Source organism: Geotrypetes seraphini, chromosome 2 (genome assembly GCF_902459505.1).
Source record: "Geotrypetes seraphini chromosome 2, aGeoSer1.1, whole genome shotgun sequence".
Taxonomy (NCBI): domain Eukaryota; kingdom Metazoa; phylum Chordata; class Amphibia; order Gymnophiona; family Dermophiidae; genus Geotrypetes; species Geotrypetes seraphini.
The window spans coordinates 424,520,698-424,535,563 of record NC_047085.1 but is presented as its reverse complement, the minus strand read 5'-3'; positions in this window follow the sequence as shown (position 1 = coordinate 424,535,563).

Sequence of the window (14,866 nt, the reverse complement as noted above, 5' to 3'; positions counted from 1 at the left end):
CAAAGCTTGCGGGTCAGTGGTTGTGGCCATTCATACTCTGATTCTTTCCTCTTTCCTTAAAGAATGACATGAAGATGGTTTCCCGCGGTTATCCGCGGGGACGGTAACGGTGATGAATTTTGTCACCGTGTCATTCTCTACTGAATAGTTCTGTGGTTAACTACAACAGAAGTTGTGTTGATAGAGGTCAAGGAAGAATTAAAGTGGACACTGTTTCTTTCTCCTTCCCCTTGGGACCCAAATTCATTTTTGTTCTGCAGCCTCAGAATCTGCCTCTACAAAGCAAGTAGTTATAATAACTTAACTGGGTACATTAGACTGGGCAAATAGCTGTCCTACAATTATACAGAAGCCCTAGATTTGAGAAAAAATGATATTGCCTGCCTCTGTACAAAGAGGCAGTGCATACAAATATATTTCATGCATATTCATTGTGGATATCCTGAAAACCTGACTAACTAGGTGTGTCTGGAGGATTAGGTTGAGAACCTCTGCTGTACAGGAAGGAAAGCTCTCTTTGTGTTGCATGCAGGAGTTGCTATAGAGATGTTTCAGCAATCCAAAGAAGGAGCATCCTGAGGGGAGGGTGCTGTATGTAAAAAGGAGGAACAAAAGAGAGAACCACCCTACCAGTGCTCAATCCAGGTGTCTGGTGGAGTCCTTGTGGCTAAGAGAAGAAAAAGTATTCAAGCTTGGGAAGAAAAAAAGGGACTAGTAAAGGTCCTTGGGGGTCAGAGTCCAGTAAAAAGTCTAGAGGGAGCTTGAAGCCCAGAGGAAAGTGAGGAAGATAGTCCAGAAGGGTGTTGAAATCTAACTCTTGTCCTGCTTTCTGTGCTGGTATGCTGCATATCTGCCATTAACTGCGTGCTTGGAGCACATTTTAATCAGTAAACAATTTGTGATTAGAACATGGGTTTGTAGCCTGGAAAAATCTCTAATTTCAAAAGGACACAATGGGGCTTCAAAAGGACAATCTCTCCATCCCATCCAGGAGTCCATGCCAAGTCTGACATTGATTCCCAGAAGCAGTGACCTAGATTCAAGTGAGTTGTTCAGTTTAGGATGCATACCCCGAAGAGGGATTTCCTTAGTACAATAAGTCATACCAGGTATGGACCTTTATAGTTCCTACAATAAGTCTTTAATTCTCCCTTCAAGTTGCAAGTTTTTCTGACATATCCTAAGTAAACATTGTGCCACTTATCGCATCCTTCTCCCTAAACAGTTCAAAGCTGCTATTTATATGTGAGGATGTTTTTTTATGAGGGCCTCTGTAAGTAGTTATCAACTTGGGTTACCATTAAGATGTGTTAGTTTAGAGGTGCTGGTTAAATACAGGTCCTATTATATGCCATGAGAACTGGTTACTAATTACTGTTAACAGTAAAATAATATGTATTAATGGTAGCCCATGTTGATAACTTTCCCACTAATATAATAATCATCATGGTAGAAATCACTAACTCTGCTAAGTATTATCAAGGTCACCTAGGCATCAAGGTCACCACTGTTTATAGAATTCAGGCCTTAGTGCATAACAACTAGAGGGAGTGAATGTGGGAGGGGCATGGGCGAGTCTAGACCACACCCAAGACCTGACCAAACTTCACCCCAGACCCTGCCCTATAATAATAGTACTAATGGTAATGCCATTTTTTCCATTTATTCTTCATATACACACAAAATAATCTTATTAACAATACATAATGATAACCACATAATTAAACTACACAAAGCACACTGTATGAAGAGAAAATTTTAATTAACTATCATTCATATTTTGCTTTTTTCAGAAAGGTCAAGGCAGATGCAATGTCACCTCAGTAACTGCTACAGAAAACTCCCCTTCAGTTCCAAAGAAGTACATCAAGAAGTAATACAAAATACTGCAAAGAGCATCTAGCACTGTATCCTGTTTCCTTTTTTTGTAACTATTTGATTTTAATAAACAATATATATTGCACAAACTGTGACTTGTGAGTTCTTCAATGCCTACTCTCAACATAAATCACCACAAAAATACAGTAGGCAGTAGGACAGTGATCTTCACTAATTTTTAAGTTGGGGCTGTATCGAGTCCAAAAAAGTTGAAGGAGATCTGACAAATATCTTCCTACTTGGGGCTACGACACCAACCAAAGTTTCTGAACTTCCATTCTCAACAGAACACCTGGCCTCAGTCACACATGCAGAAAACAGAAAAACTCTTTACAAATACAAGCCCACAAACTAAAAGTGCTATTATACACAAACAAAACCCTAATATGCTGAACTCTATACAGTACACCACAAAAGAAATAGAAAGAAATGCATTTCTTCCTGAACAGTTTGTTGGTTTTTTTTTTTAAACCCACAGATATAAATTTTCAAAATTGAAATATTTCAGTCACTAAACTGAAAATAAAAACATTTTTCCTACCTTTGTTATCTGGCAATTTTTTTTCTGATCATCTTGCTCCCCAAGTGCTCTTAATTCAGTTTCCAAGGCCTCCTTATGCATTTGCTGTTTCTTTCCTCTCCTTCTTCACCTTTTGCACTACATCCATCTTTGGCACTGATTTTCATATTCAGTTTTCTTCCATTTTTCTCCCTCCATCTCAAATCTTTCCATCTCTTCCCTCTCTTCTCTGCCCTCCATCCAGGTGCACCATCTCTTCCCTCTCTTCTCTTCCCCATTCTTCCATCCATGTGCACCATCTCTTCCCTCTTCTCTTCCCCAATCTTCCATCCATGTGCACCATCTCTTCCCTCTTCTCTTCCCCATCCCTCTATCCATTTGCACCATATCTTCCCTCTCTTCTCTTCCCCATCCCTCCATCCATGTGCATGTGCAGCATCTCTTCCCTCTTCTTTCATTTTCCTTCATCCATGTGTACCATCCTGCACCATCTCTTCCCTCATCTTCCACTTCAATCCATCCATGTGCACCACCTCCTTTCCCTCCCCTCTTGCCTTCCCCTCCATCCATGTGCCACCATTTCTTTCCCCTCCCCTCCATCCATGTGCCCCCATTCCTCTTCTTTCTGCCCCTCCCATTCAGTATCTCTGCCTTCTTCCTCCCTCCCTCCCCACCTCCATGTATCACCAAATGACCTCCCCACCCAGTTCCAAAGCCCCTCTCACCTCAGAAACAATAAGGAGATTGCTGGTGCGGGAGCACTATCTGGCACTATCCATGGCCTCCTCTGCACAGTTCCTTTTCTGTGCTCTGCCCAACTGGAAACAGTAAGTTGCTTCACAGTGGGGGTGGACCATGGCAGAAGAACAGTGCAGGGAAACAACCTGGCAGCGCTGGAGAATTGATATTGCTCCAGCTCTTTCCTTGCAGTTTTTGAGTTGAGGGGAGCACTGGAATCCGGCAGGGAGCTGTGAGTCGCACAAGAGGTCCTACTGCCAATTTTTGGGAGGATACCCCTGTGCTCCCCCCCATCCCAATTCCGATGCCTATGCTGTCAGTTACATGCATGTATTTACACCAGTCTTTGGCATGGCAAGGCTCACAACTAAAGTTGGATACTAAAATGACAAGTTATCCTAGTATTCTGTTCTATACAGCAGTTATACACACAGTTACCGACATAGATTTGTGGTTAGAACTCATTTTAGTGACCTATAAAGAATGACCCATAAAGAGGTTAATTTTATAACAGGGTCATTCTGTACAGAGGCACCTATGTACATGCTACTTCATAAAGACAAGTGGATGCCTACTTGTCTTTATCAAATACTACCGTGTTTCCCCAAAAATAAGACATTTTTATTTGAGAGAGTATTTGTAGATATGTCAATTTAAGTATGATCATGTATTCATTTGTGGCTGCTGTTAATTGAAGAGAAAGGTTTGTTTGTTTGTTTTAGTATGTTATTGTAATTATTTGTGTATTTGTGGAATTTGAGTGGTGGCCTTAGCAGATTTTTGTTAGTATGTTCTCTTTGTATCAATTTGTAAATCTGTTGTAATTTTATTATGTATATTTTTTGTAACCCACACAGAATTATGGAATGTTGTGGGTTATAAGTTTTTAAAATAAATCTTGAGCATACTTGCAACCACTTATACTTACTTGTGAGTGAATACACATACGTAATTTATGTACAACCACACATAGATTAAGATACTTTATAATCTATGCACATGCAGGCACTATCTCTGTAGCTACTGCGCCCATCACCCCCTGCAGATTGAAGGTTGCTAAGGCACTATGGAATAAATTCTGTAAAGGACGTCTAACTTTAGGCACGAGTTAGGCATCCAAATAAAGTGGATAATAAGCCTAATTAATGACTTGAGCAATAATTGGAAGTTAGATGTCCAAAGGCTGTGTGCGATTCACAAAACAGACGTGCATAATTTCGTGAATGCCCAACAGAAAAAGCTGCACCTAAAAAATAGGCGTGGGCATGGCATAAGCGTGGCATGGAGTGGCTTCGATTTAGATGCCCAATTAGAGAATCGCATGCCACTCAGCATCCCAACGTGTCTATCTAATGCCTAAAATGTAGGTGTTGCAAAAACAGGTCTACTTTTGAGCATAAGATGGATGCTAGGTAGGCGAGAGTTAGATGGATGCAACTTAGGTGTCACTTAGGCATGTCATAGGCGTTCGCTTATAGGTGAATGGGGCTTTTATTTGGGGGGTAGAGAGGACTCAGGATTGATATTAAAGTCAAAATATGTTTAATAATGCATCACTTAAACAAGCACATGAAAAAAATATATATTGCATAATAAAGCATCTATTTTTTGCTAATAATAGAATAAGATGTTTAATAATGCATTACTCAAGCAAAACTTCATTTCCAAAAGGTTAAGAACATAAAAAGAAATACACTACTCACACAATGGCTGCAGTTCAGAGCAAGTGGATGTGTCTGATGCACAATCTTGACATCACTGTGACATCATCAATATGCATCTAGATGGCTGATTGTCACACAAAAAAAATAGGAACCCTTACCTAATAGGAAGCATCTGTGGCTCTGTGATTAAAGGCACTGCTTACATCTTCCACACAACTCCCCTAATACCTTAACAGCTTCTTTATGGTCTCATAAGAGAGTATTGATTGTGGACTTTGGCATTTACATTTGCACTCTGCCTTTTCCAGGGTCCAGAGGGAAACTTATTTTTACCGAGATGCCTATGATTTCTTAACATATCATCTCACATGGCAGGAAGATCTCCCTAAAAGGAAGTACATATGGCTTAGTAGTTAAAGGCACTGCTTCCTTCAGCCAACAGTCATGTGTTCAATTCCCAAGTAAGGTCAGATTCCCCACCATTCTGCCATCTAGGTGCATATTGATGATGTCACAATGATGTCAAGATCGTACATCAGGCATGTCCAATATTTTGACCTTAATATCAGTGGCGTACCAAGGGGGGGGCGATAGGGGCGGTCCGCCCCAGGTGCCAGCCCTGAAGGGGTGCTCCCGGCCTTGCCGTTCAGTCCCCCCACACCCCCGAAGGACCGCTCGCCCCACTGACCTTCCTGCACCACCTGTGAAGCAGCAAGCAACAGGATCGCGAGGTCAGCTATCCCTGAGCTGCTTGGGCGCTGCTTCCTGCGCCGCGGTCCCGCCCCTCCTCTGACGTCAGAGGAGGGGCGGGAACGCTGCGCAGGAAGCAGCGCCTAAGCAGCGCAGGGATAGCTGACGTTGCGATCCTGCTGCGGCTGCTTCATAGGTGGTGCAGGAAGGTCAATGGGGCGAGCGGTCCTTCGGGGGTGGTGGGGACTGAACGGCAAGGCCAGGAGCATAGGTAGTGCTGCTTCATAGGTGGTGCGGGGAGGCCAGGGGGGCGAGCGGTCCTTCAGGGTGGGGCGGGTGGGCAGGCAGGCAGGCATTCAAGGGGGAGGGAGGTGACAGGCAGGCAGGCCTTCAAGGGGGGGGACAGGCCTTCGGGGGGGTGTGCAGACCTTCAAGGGGGAGGGACAGGCCTTCAAGGGGGGGCAGGCAGGCCTTCAAGGGGGGACAGGTCTACAAGGGGGGACAGGTCTACAAGTGGGTGGGCAGGCCTACAAGGGGGTGGGACAGGCCTTCAGGGGGGTGCAGGCCTTCAGGGGGGTGCAGGACTTCAGGAGGGTGCAGGCCTTCAAGGGGGGACAGGCCTTCAAGGGGGGGATAGGCAGGCAGGCCTTCAAGGGGGGGACAGGCCTACAAGGGGGGGACAGGCCTACAAGGAGGTGGGACAGGCCTTCAAGGGGGGGACAGGCCTTCAGGGGGGTGCAGGCCTTTGGGGGGGTGCAGACTTTCAAGGGGGGGACAGGCCTTCAAGGGGGGGACAGGCAGGCAGGTCTTCAAGGTGGGGGGGACAGGCCTACAAGGGGGAGGGACAGGCCTTCAAGGGGGGGACAGGCCTACAAGGGGGTGGGACAGGCCTTCAAGGGGGGTGCAGGCCTTCAAGGGGGGACAGGCACACCTTTAAGGGGGGACAGGCCTTTGGGGGGGACCCTGGTTTAGAAGTACACAGAGGGAAGGGGGTGTTCAAAGAGAAGTGCATATGCCAAACTTTGGGGGGGGGGAGGAAGAAATAATGCGTCTGAAAATAGAGGAGAGGGAGAGAGATGATGGACCATGGGATTTAGGGAGGGAAGGAACAGAAAGGGAGAGAAATTGGACACAAGGGATGGTGTGGAGGAGGGATAGAGATACTGGATAGGAGGGTAATTGGGAAAAGAAAGGGAGAGAGGGTGGACTCTGGGGTGGTGGGGAAGGAGGGAGAGATGCCGGATGAAAGGGTAGTTAAGAAAAGGTGGATCTGTGGAGGGAGATGAAAAAAAGGAAAGATACCAGACTTCCTGGGGAGGGAAGGGAAATGGAAAGGGAGGACAGAGTTGGCAGATGGATGGTTAGCACGCAGAAAGAAGGAGACCATGGCAAGCAAGTTATCAGAAGAAAACCAGAGCCTTGGACCAACAAGATTTGAAATATAACCAGACAACAAAAGGTAGAAAAATTAATTTTATTTTCTGTTTTGTGATTATAATATGTCAGATTTGAAATGTGTATCCTGACAGAGCTGGTGTTGGACTGCAAACGTGAGCTAGGATTTAACAGAGAGAGGAAAAGTCCTTTTTGTTTCTTTATTTCATTTACACCACAGCGCCAGTGTGGTTAGGAGAAGCCAAAGGGGGTGAAAAAGCTATAAAACCCACCAGGAGTTTTGAAAAAAATCACCCAACTGGGCAGGAAAATCGAATTGAAAAACCAATTCAATAGGCTGAATCGAATCGAAATTTTTTTTCCTGAATCTGGCAGCATTAGTTTGCGCTACTGTCTTAGACTTTAGGACCTGGGATTGGGGAGAGATGGCATCCTCAGTACTTTATAATGCAAGTGAAACGAGGATTTGGTCAGACTTTTGAAGGGTCTGCAGAAAAAAAATATTGTATAGGCCGGGGACATGAAACAGCAGGAAATGGGAACTTTTCTTCCTTCTATTTTTGTGAATGGAAAGGCTGAGGATGTCAGAGAGTTCAGTTAAAATATGTGCTTTATAAGAAAATATAATAATGTGTTTTATAAAGTTTATAGCATAGCTGGCCTACCCAGTGAGGTGTTTCTAGTGGTGGTGGTGGTGGCAGCGTGTCAATGTGTTGAGAGGAAGAGGTGGTCTGGGAAATTCTGCTGAGCAAACTCCGGGCCCATTTCCACCCCCCAGTTAGTCCACTCCACTCAATTGGTTCACACACTGAGTGGGTCTTTGGGTGTTGTGTTGGGATCTCTTCCAGTGGTTTATCAGTATCTCCTTCTGGTCCAAGGAAGGAAACTTTGTTATCCTTAGCATTAACCTACAGAATATGTTTGTAACAGCGCTGCTTGTGTGGCATTAGGCTATGTAGTGATCGAAAGAAAAAAACAGACCTTTGCACATTTTTGCACTATATGGTGGGTGTATGAGGAGATTTACATCTCCTGCACAGCTAAGTCCATGTGAAGTTACCTTGTGCTGTATTTGACAACTAGCAAGGTCTCTGTTTGAAAGGAAAAATCTAAACTTAAAAATGAAGTGGCCAGAAGTTATGGTAAAAGCAGATAGTGTAGCTGGTTTTAAGAAAGATTTGGACAAATTCCTGGAGGAAAAGTCCATAATCTGTTATTAAGACATGGGGGAAGTGTCTGCTTGCCCTGGATCGGTAGCATGGAATGTTGCTACTCTTTGGGTTTTGACCAGGTATTAGTATCCTGGATTGGCTATCATGAGAATGGGCTACTGGGTATGATGGACCATTGGTCTGACCCAGTTAGGCTATTCTTATGTTATGTTCTCATCTGTAGGGGCCTTTGTTTTCACTTCTTATTTTAATGTATTCTTTTTCTGGGAACTTATCAGTGTTTTTTATAATGGGAACAAAAATGGAAGAGAATTAATGTGTGTGGGATGAGGGGGTAACTAATTTCTTCAGCTAAATAATTCAATCCACTTCAAACAGACATAGGAGAACTCACGCACCATTCACACACCCTCCAACCAAAAACGTCAAAAGAAAAAAAACTGTTCGACAACCTCCTAGCCATTCGAGCTGCAACACTCGACCCCCAACCCTACAACCAATTGACATCGACCACATACTGCAAAACCTTCAAAAAGAAATAAAAACCCTTCTATTCAAAAAACACATAAAACCGAACTAACACAATCAGAACTGTCCCAAGCATCACCTGCAACTACTCCATATGTACTTCTGATGTCATGACAATTCAGACATAATTTATGTTATGTTATGTTTGGAATATAAGAAAATTTTCACTGCCTGTTTCTATTCTGAACATTTATTCCATTTCATGGTCATTACAAAAAATATTTTTTTACATGGGGGGGTGTCAAAAAATGATGGGCCCCGGGTGCCACATACCCTAGGTACGCCACTGCTTAATATCAACCTGGATATGTTTATCTTTTGACCTTAATATCAATCTGGAGTACTCTATACCCCAAAAAATAAAGCCCTGTTCATTTATATGTGGACGCCTCCAGCATGCCTATGTGACGCCTAGGTCACGTCCACCTAACTAGCGCCCAAATAAAGTCCAAAAGACCTAGTTTTGGAATTGACATGTGATTTAATAGCTGAGTATTTGGTGAAGTGCTTAGAGCCTTAGCACCTGACATTGTTGGTTCAAATCCCACTCTGCTCCCTGTAACAGAAATGAAGTTTTTAAAAACTATTAAAAGATAAATAAAATATAATAGTAGTGCCAGCATTTAACTGCATACAATTTTAATGAAAAAACAACAACATAAAATTGCCATGCTAATGACATCATATCACTGAGACATGATATCGTTATAGACATTGTGAAGACATCTATCTATATGATGCCTAAAAGGCAATTCTGTAATGAACATCTAACTATTTAAATGTGTCTAGACTCGGTGAGCAGCGCTGAACGCAATTCTCTATAATACATCTATGCATTATAGAATTGTGCTCAGCATTTTCCCGCTGGACGTCTAAATGATACCTAACTTTCAGATGTCCTGTACAGAATTTGGTCCTGTGTCTTTGAGAGACTGAGGGAAAATATTTGGAATGTAAAAGAGAGAACACAGCTGAACTAAATGCAAACTGGGGGAGCCATGGAAAGTGGTACAAATATAAATGCAGTCTATAGGTCAGTAATTCCTAAGGAAGCTTAGACATACAATAGGCTGCAGGGAAAAGCAGGACTAAAGGTTGATAAGATAGTGTCTCTGTAGCTACTGCTCCCACCTCCCTCTGCAGCCCTTTGGTCAGACATTCCTAAAGAAGCATAGCCAGCCAATACGCTACAGGGAAAACCAAGGTTGAAGGTTGTCTCATAACCTATTGGTCCTGTATCTTCTGCAACTTATTGGCTAGCTAAGAAAGAAGAGCTGCAGATTAGGTAAGGGTTGTGAGGGGAAGAAAGGCTGAGGGAAAAGATATGAAATGTAAAAGGAAGAACACAGCTAAAGTTAATGAAAGCTGGAGGAGGCATTGAAAGTTTTCCTTGTTCTATACTGGTTTGTTGACCTCTTCTGGTTGTATTGGTCTTCATGTATGCGTTCTCTGTATCACTTTCAATAAAAAGACATTTAAAAAAAAAAAAAAAGAAAGTGATAGAAACATAGCTGTAGCCCATTGGTCAGACATTTGCAAGGAACCATAGCCAGCCAATAGGCTCCAGGGAAAAGCAGTACTGAAAGTTGATAAGGCACTATCTCTGTAGCTACTGTTCCTGCCCCCCGCCCCCTTCCCCTTCAGTTCACTCACCCTATTTCTCTAAGAGAAACTCAGTCTTCTAGGTACTTAGAGGGGCATAATAGAAAGGAATGTCTAAGTCCGTTTTCGTCGAAGTCGCAAGTTGTCCAAAGTAAAAAACAGTGTAGGTCACATTTTCGAAAAATACGTTCAAATTTTTTTTTGTTTTGAAAATCGTCTAACTATACGTCCTGCTGATCTGATCGTCCAAGCCACTAAATCATCTATCTTTATATTACATTTTCATCCAACTTTTCATCCAAGTCAAAAACGCCTAGAACAAGCCCTGTTGGACATGGGAGGGGTCTGCAAAGTGATGGACTGAACACCCAGACATAGCACCTAAATAGTGGGGTACCTTACAGGGCACTGCTGTGAACTTCACAAAAAAGGTGCCATGGCATCATTTCACTACAACTCCCTTATAGCTCATGGTAAGCCCCCCCAAACCACCTCCAGAATCCCCTAGACCCACTTATCTACCACCCCAATAGCCCTTATGGCTTCAGGAGCTACTTATATGCCAGTACAAAAGGGTTTTGGGGGTGTATAGGGGGGTACACATGTTTCAATATCAATGCAGTGATTACAGGGGCTTATGGGCATGGGTCCTTCTCTCTATGGGTCCCTAACCCATCCGAAGACAGCTTAAGACACCTCTGTGCAGCACGACTAGGCTCTCTTATGCCAGGCTGCCAGGTGATGATGTTCTAGAGCAGTGATTCCCAACCCTGTCCTGGAGGAACACCAGGCCAATCGGGTTTTCAGGCTAGCCCTAATGAATATGCATGAGAGAGATTTGCATATGATGGAAGTGATAGGCATGCAAATTTGCTTCATGCATATTCATTAGGGCTAGCCTGAAAACCCAATTGGCCTGGTGTTCCTCCAGGACAGGGTTGGGAACCACTGTTCTAGAGGCACAATTTTCAAGTTGTGATTAATATTTTTGGGGGGGGAGGGTCAGTGATCACTGGGGTAGTGTGTGGGGGTCTGTATTATGTGTTTGCAGTGCTTATCTAGTCACATTAGGTGGGTTTTTGTGACTTAGACCATGTTTTAAATGGTCTAAGTCACAACGTCCAAGTTCCATCGATCCTGTGGTGTATAACTTTCGGTTATATATGCAGTACGACTAAGTCTAAGCCTGCCCACGTCCCGCCCAAATCCCACCCTTGACACTCCTCCTGACACGCCCCATTTAGCTATGGTCATTCAGTGGCACTATGAAGACCTAGGTCGCTTAGAAATACGTCCAAAACCCAGTTTTATTATCGGCACTTGGACGTTTTTGACTGATGATCATCCAAGTGCCGACTTAGGACGGTTTTGGACGTTTTTCTCTTTCGATTATGAGCTCCTTAATGTTTAATACCTAGTCTGAACGAATAGGTCAAGGTAGTTTACAAAATTAGTAGTATGCATATGCTTGAAATCTTTGGTGGCCCTCAGTACTTTCTCATATTCACATTATGGCTCTATTTCTTATGAAATAAGTTGGAAACTACTGATAAACTGCCTTTCCTATCAGTATACAAAAGCAGTTTACAATCCTTTAAGTTTACAATGTATTCCATTAAACAAATGGCTTGCAATGAAAAAAATTGCTATGCTATTTACAGTAACTATGATTAAGCTTTGAAGTATCATATCAGCCAATTCAGAATTTTTTTTTCTGTGAATTATTTAACGGGTTACTTGATTGCTTCAGAAAATGAATTTCTTATCAATTTACAAGGGGAAAAATATAGTACAGTAAGTATGGTATAGTAAATCCCAGAGGGTTTACAATTAGGATTGGATTAACTAGCATACTCTAAAGTGGTATGTTTTTATGAGGCCCTAACGCATACTTACCGCTGCCTAAAAATGGTGCTAGAGGGCTACGCTCAGGGGCTATGTGTTAACTGCGGGCTTGGCGCACAACAACCTTGTGCTATATATATATATATTTTTTTTAATTTATTTATTTATCAATTTTACATTTTAACAAAATCAAACATTTTGTACAGACAAATAAGGTGATGCATTTTTCATTTTCAATAATTTCACTCTATTCACACATTCTCAAGTCCTCAAATGATCCAAGACTCTATGAATGAATTCAAAAAATAAACTTTAAACAAATTAAGAAAAAAGGTATCTGATGACTGATTCAAGGGGCTTATATTTCTACTTTAGCTAGCCGTTGTTGTTCATTCCTTTTCCAGGCGTTTCAGTGTCAGGAAAGTTGTAATTTGAGCCGGTTCAAAAAACACATATTTATTATCTCGGTACCTTACTACACATTTAGATGGAAAATGTAAGAAGAAAATACCACCTAGCTGAGCAACATCTGGTTTCAATAAAAGAAATTGACGTCTACAATTTTGAGTTTCTGTACTAACATCTGGGAAAACTTGGATTTTCAAACCTAGAAACTCCTTGGTTTTGTTTTTAAAAAACATTTTTAATATCCATTCTTTGTCTGGCAATAATGCCACAGATAATAGAAGAGTCACTGGTTTAGCCAAGTTCTTATCAGATATTTCCAATATTGCAGTCAAATCTAATTGAGTGAGGTTCCTGCTCAGGCTGAATCTGATCTTCCACTTGCCCATCAAGTATTTTACCCGGCAAATAATACACCCGAGTAAAAGGAGGTACTGAGTCCTCAGGAACATTCAAAATCTCCATAAAGTACCTCTTTATCATTTCCCTTGGACTTATGGAGGGAATTCTTGGAAAATTCAGCAAGCGCAGGTTATTGGCTCGGTAACTATTTTTCACTGTTTCCAGTTTCTTTTTAATAATCTGATTTTCTTTTATTATTGTCAGTTGAACTTGTTTAATTTCAATCACTTCTTTCTCTATTTCTCCTATTTTTAATTTAACATTGGAAATTTCTTGTTTGTTTTCTTCTATTGCTTGTTTCTGAGTTTTTAAATTCTTTTCCCCATCCTTAATCTGTTGAGAAAGTGAGTCTCCTAGCTTGGAAACCAAGTCCCATATTGAATCGAGGGTCACTTCAGCCGGCTTCAAATAATGAGAGGAAAATTCATGCACATTTTGTCCAGGCTCACTTTGACCACCTTCAATCTGCTGATCCTGGTTTGTCCCTCCTGTCGTTGTTCTTGTCGCTGGTGTAGTCTCTGGACTTAACCAGTCCACTGAGACTTCCATCCACTGGCTCCCAAATGGTACAGCCTCTCCGTCAGGGAGTGATGCTACTTCTAGCTCACTCCCTTCACGTGGTGAGCTAGCGTTCAGTGGCGGGGGAGGTGAATACTTCAAGTCGGGTCTCAGGGTGGTTTCCAGCCCAAGGGCTTCCGAGTCGGCGTCACTCTGCATCGATGGCTCCAGCGGGCGACTCCCCGACGTCTCCGGCTCCCTCTCCAGTCGCTGCAAAAACCGCTCAATTGAAGCAAGAGGGGGATTTACAGAGCACCGCGAGGCTACAGCAGTACTCCTACCCCGCCTCTTCAGCATCGCAGGAAAACCAGCGTGGAATTCAACCCAGACAGACGGTGACTCTCACAGCATCTGTTCAGTCAGGAGGTACCAAACGCCATCTTGGATCAGCTCCATATGATATATATATATTTTATTCTTTAGCATAGGGGGCACATTTGGGTGGTGGAGAATAAGTGTGCCTTTGTGCTAATCAGTTAGCGTGTGAGCATTTGGCATTGGTGTATGATGATTACAACGGTAGTACTTAGGGCACAATTCTATAAACATTGTAGGCACTGCTCTGAGCCATGTATAGAATCATGTCTAGCGGCACCTAAGTGGAGTAGACACTGCTTCAGTAGGCCAGGTTTTCACTGGTCTAATCTACCGGCACCCTACATCGGACACCTAATGTTGCCCAAGTCAACCACTCCTATTTTCCACTGTTAACCATGCCTACATTTTAAGATAGGTGTTGGTAGACATCCTTTTGGCATGGGAGGGTGCCTCCACTTAGGCATTGCTAGGCATCCTATAAGTTTGACGCCAAACTCTTAAATTGTTTAATTAATAGTTTTTTGGGGAGGGGTGTTGGATTGGCTGAAAACCAGCATAGTCAATTACTGGATCCCAAACTTAGGCATCGCTAGGAGGCCACAATGAGGATACCTATCAGCGCCTAATGTAGTCATCCTATATAGAATCAGGTCCTTAACGTCTACTAAATAGATGGCATTGAAGGCTCACATGTTAATGGCTATGCACTAATTTAGCAATTTGCGCCTAGCCAGAAAACAGCACTGTTGGTCGTTTTAGAGCCACATTAAAACCAGGCTTCAGTCTGTGGGAAACCCATGTGCTAAAAATGATAGCCACTTTTTAGCATGGTTTAGTAAAAAGACCCCGATATGCATTAGCAGTGTTTGCATTCACTAATGCAGTAGTGCCTTTTTGTAAAAGAGTTGAGGCAAGGGAGGGAGAAGTGACTTGTCCAGGGTCACAGCAGCATCACTGGCAGAGGTCAGATTTCAAACAAGAGCATGAGAGCAGTCCAGCTATTTCCTGGATTCTGTTTTATTACTTGGATCTAGCTAGGTACTTGGGACCTGGATTGGCCACTGTTGGAAACAGAATACTGGACTTGATGAACCTTCAGTCTGTCCCAGTATGGCAATTCTTATGTTCGTAAGTATCTTTCAGCTCAAGTT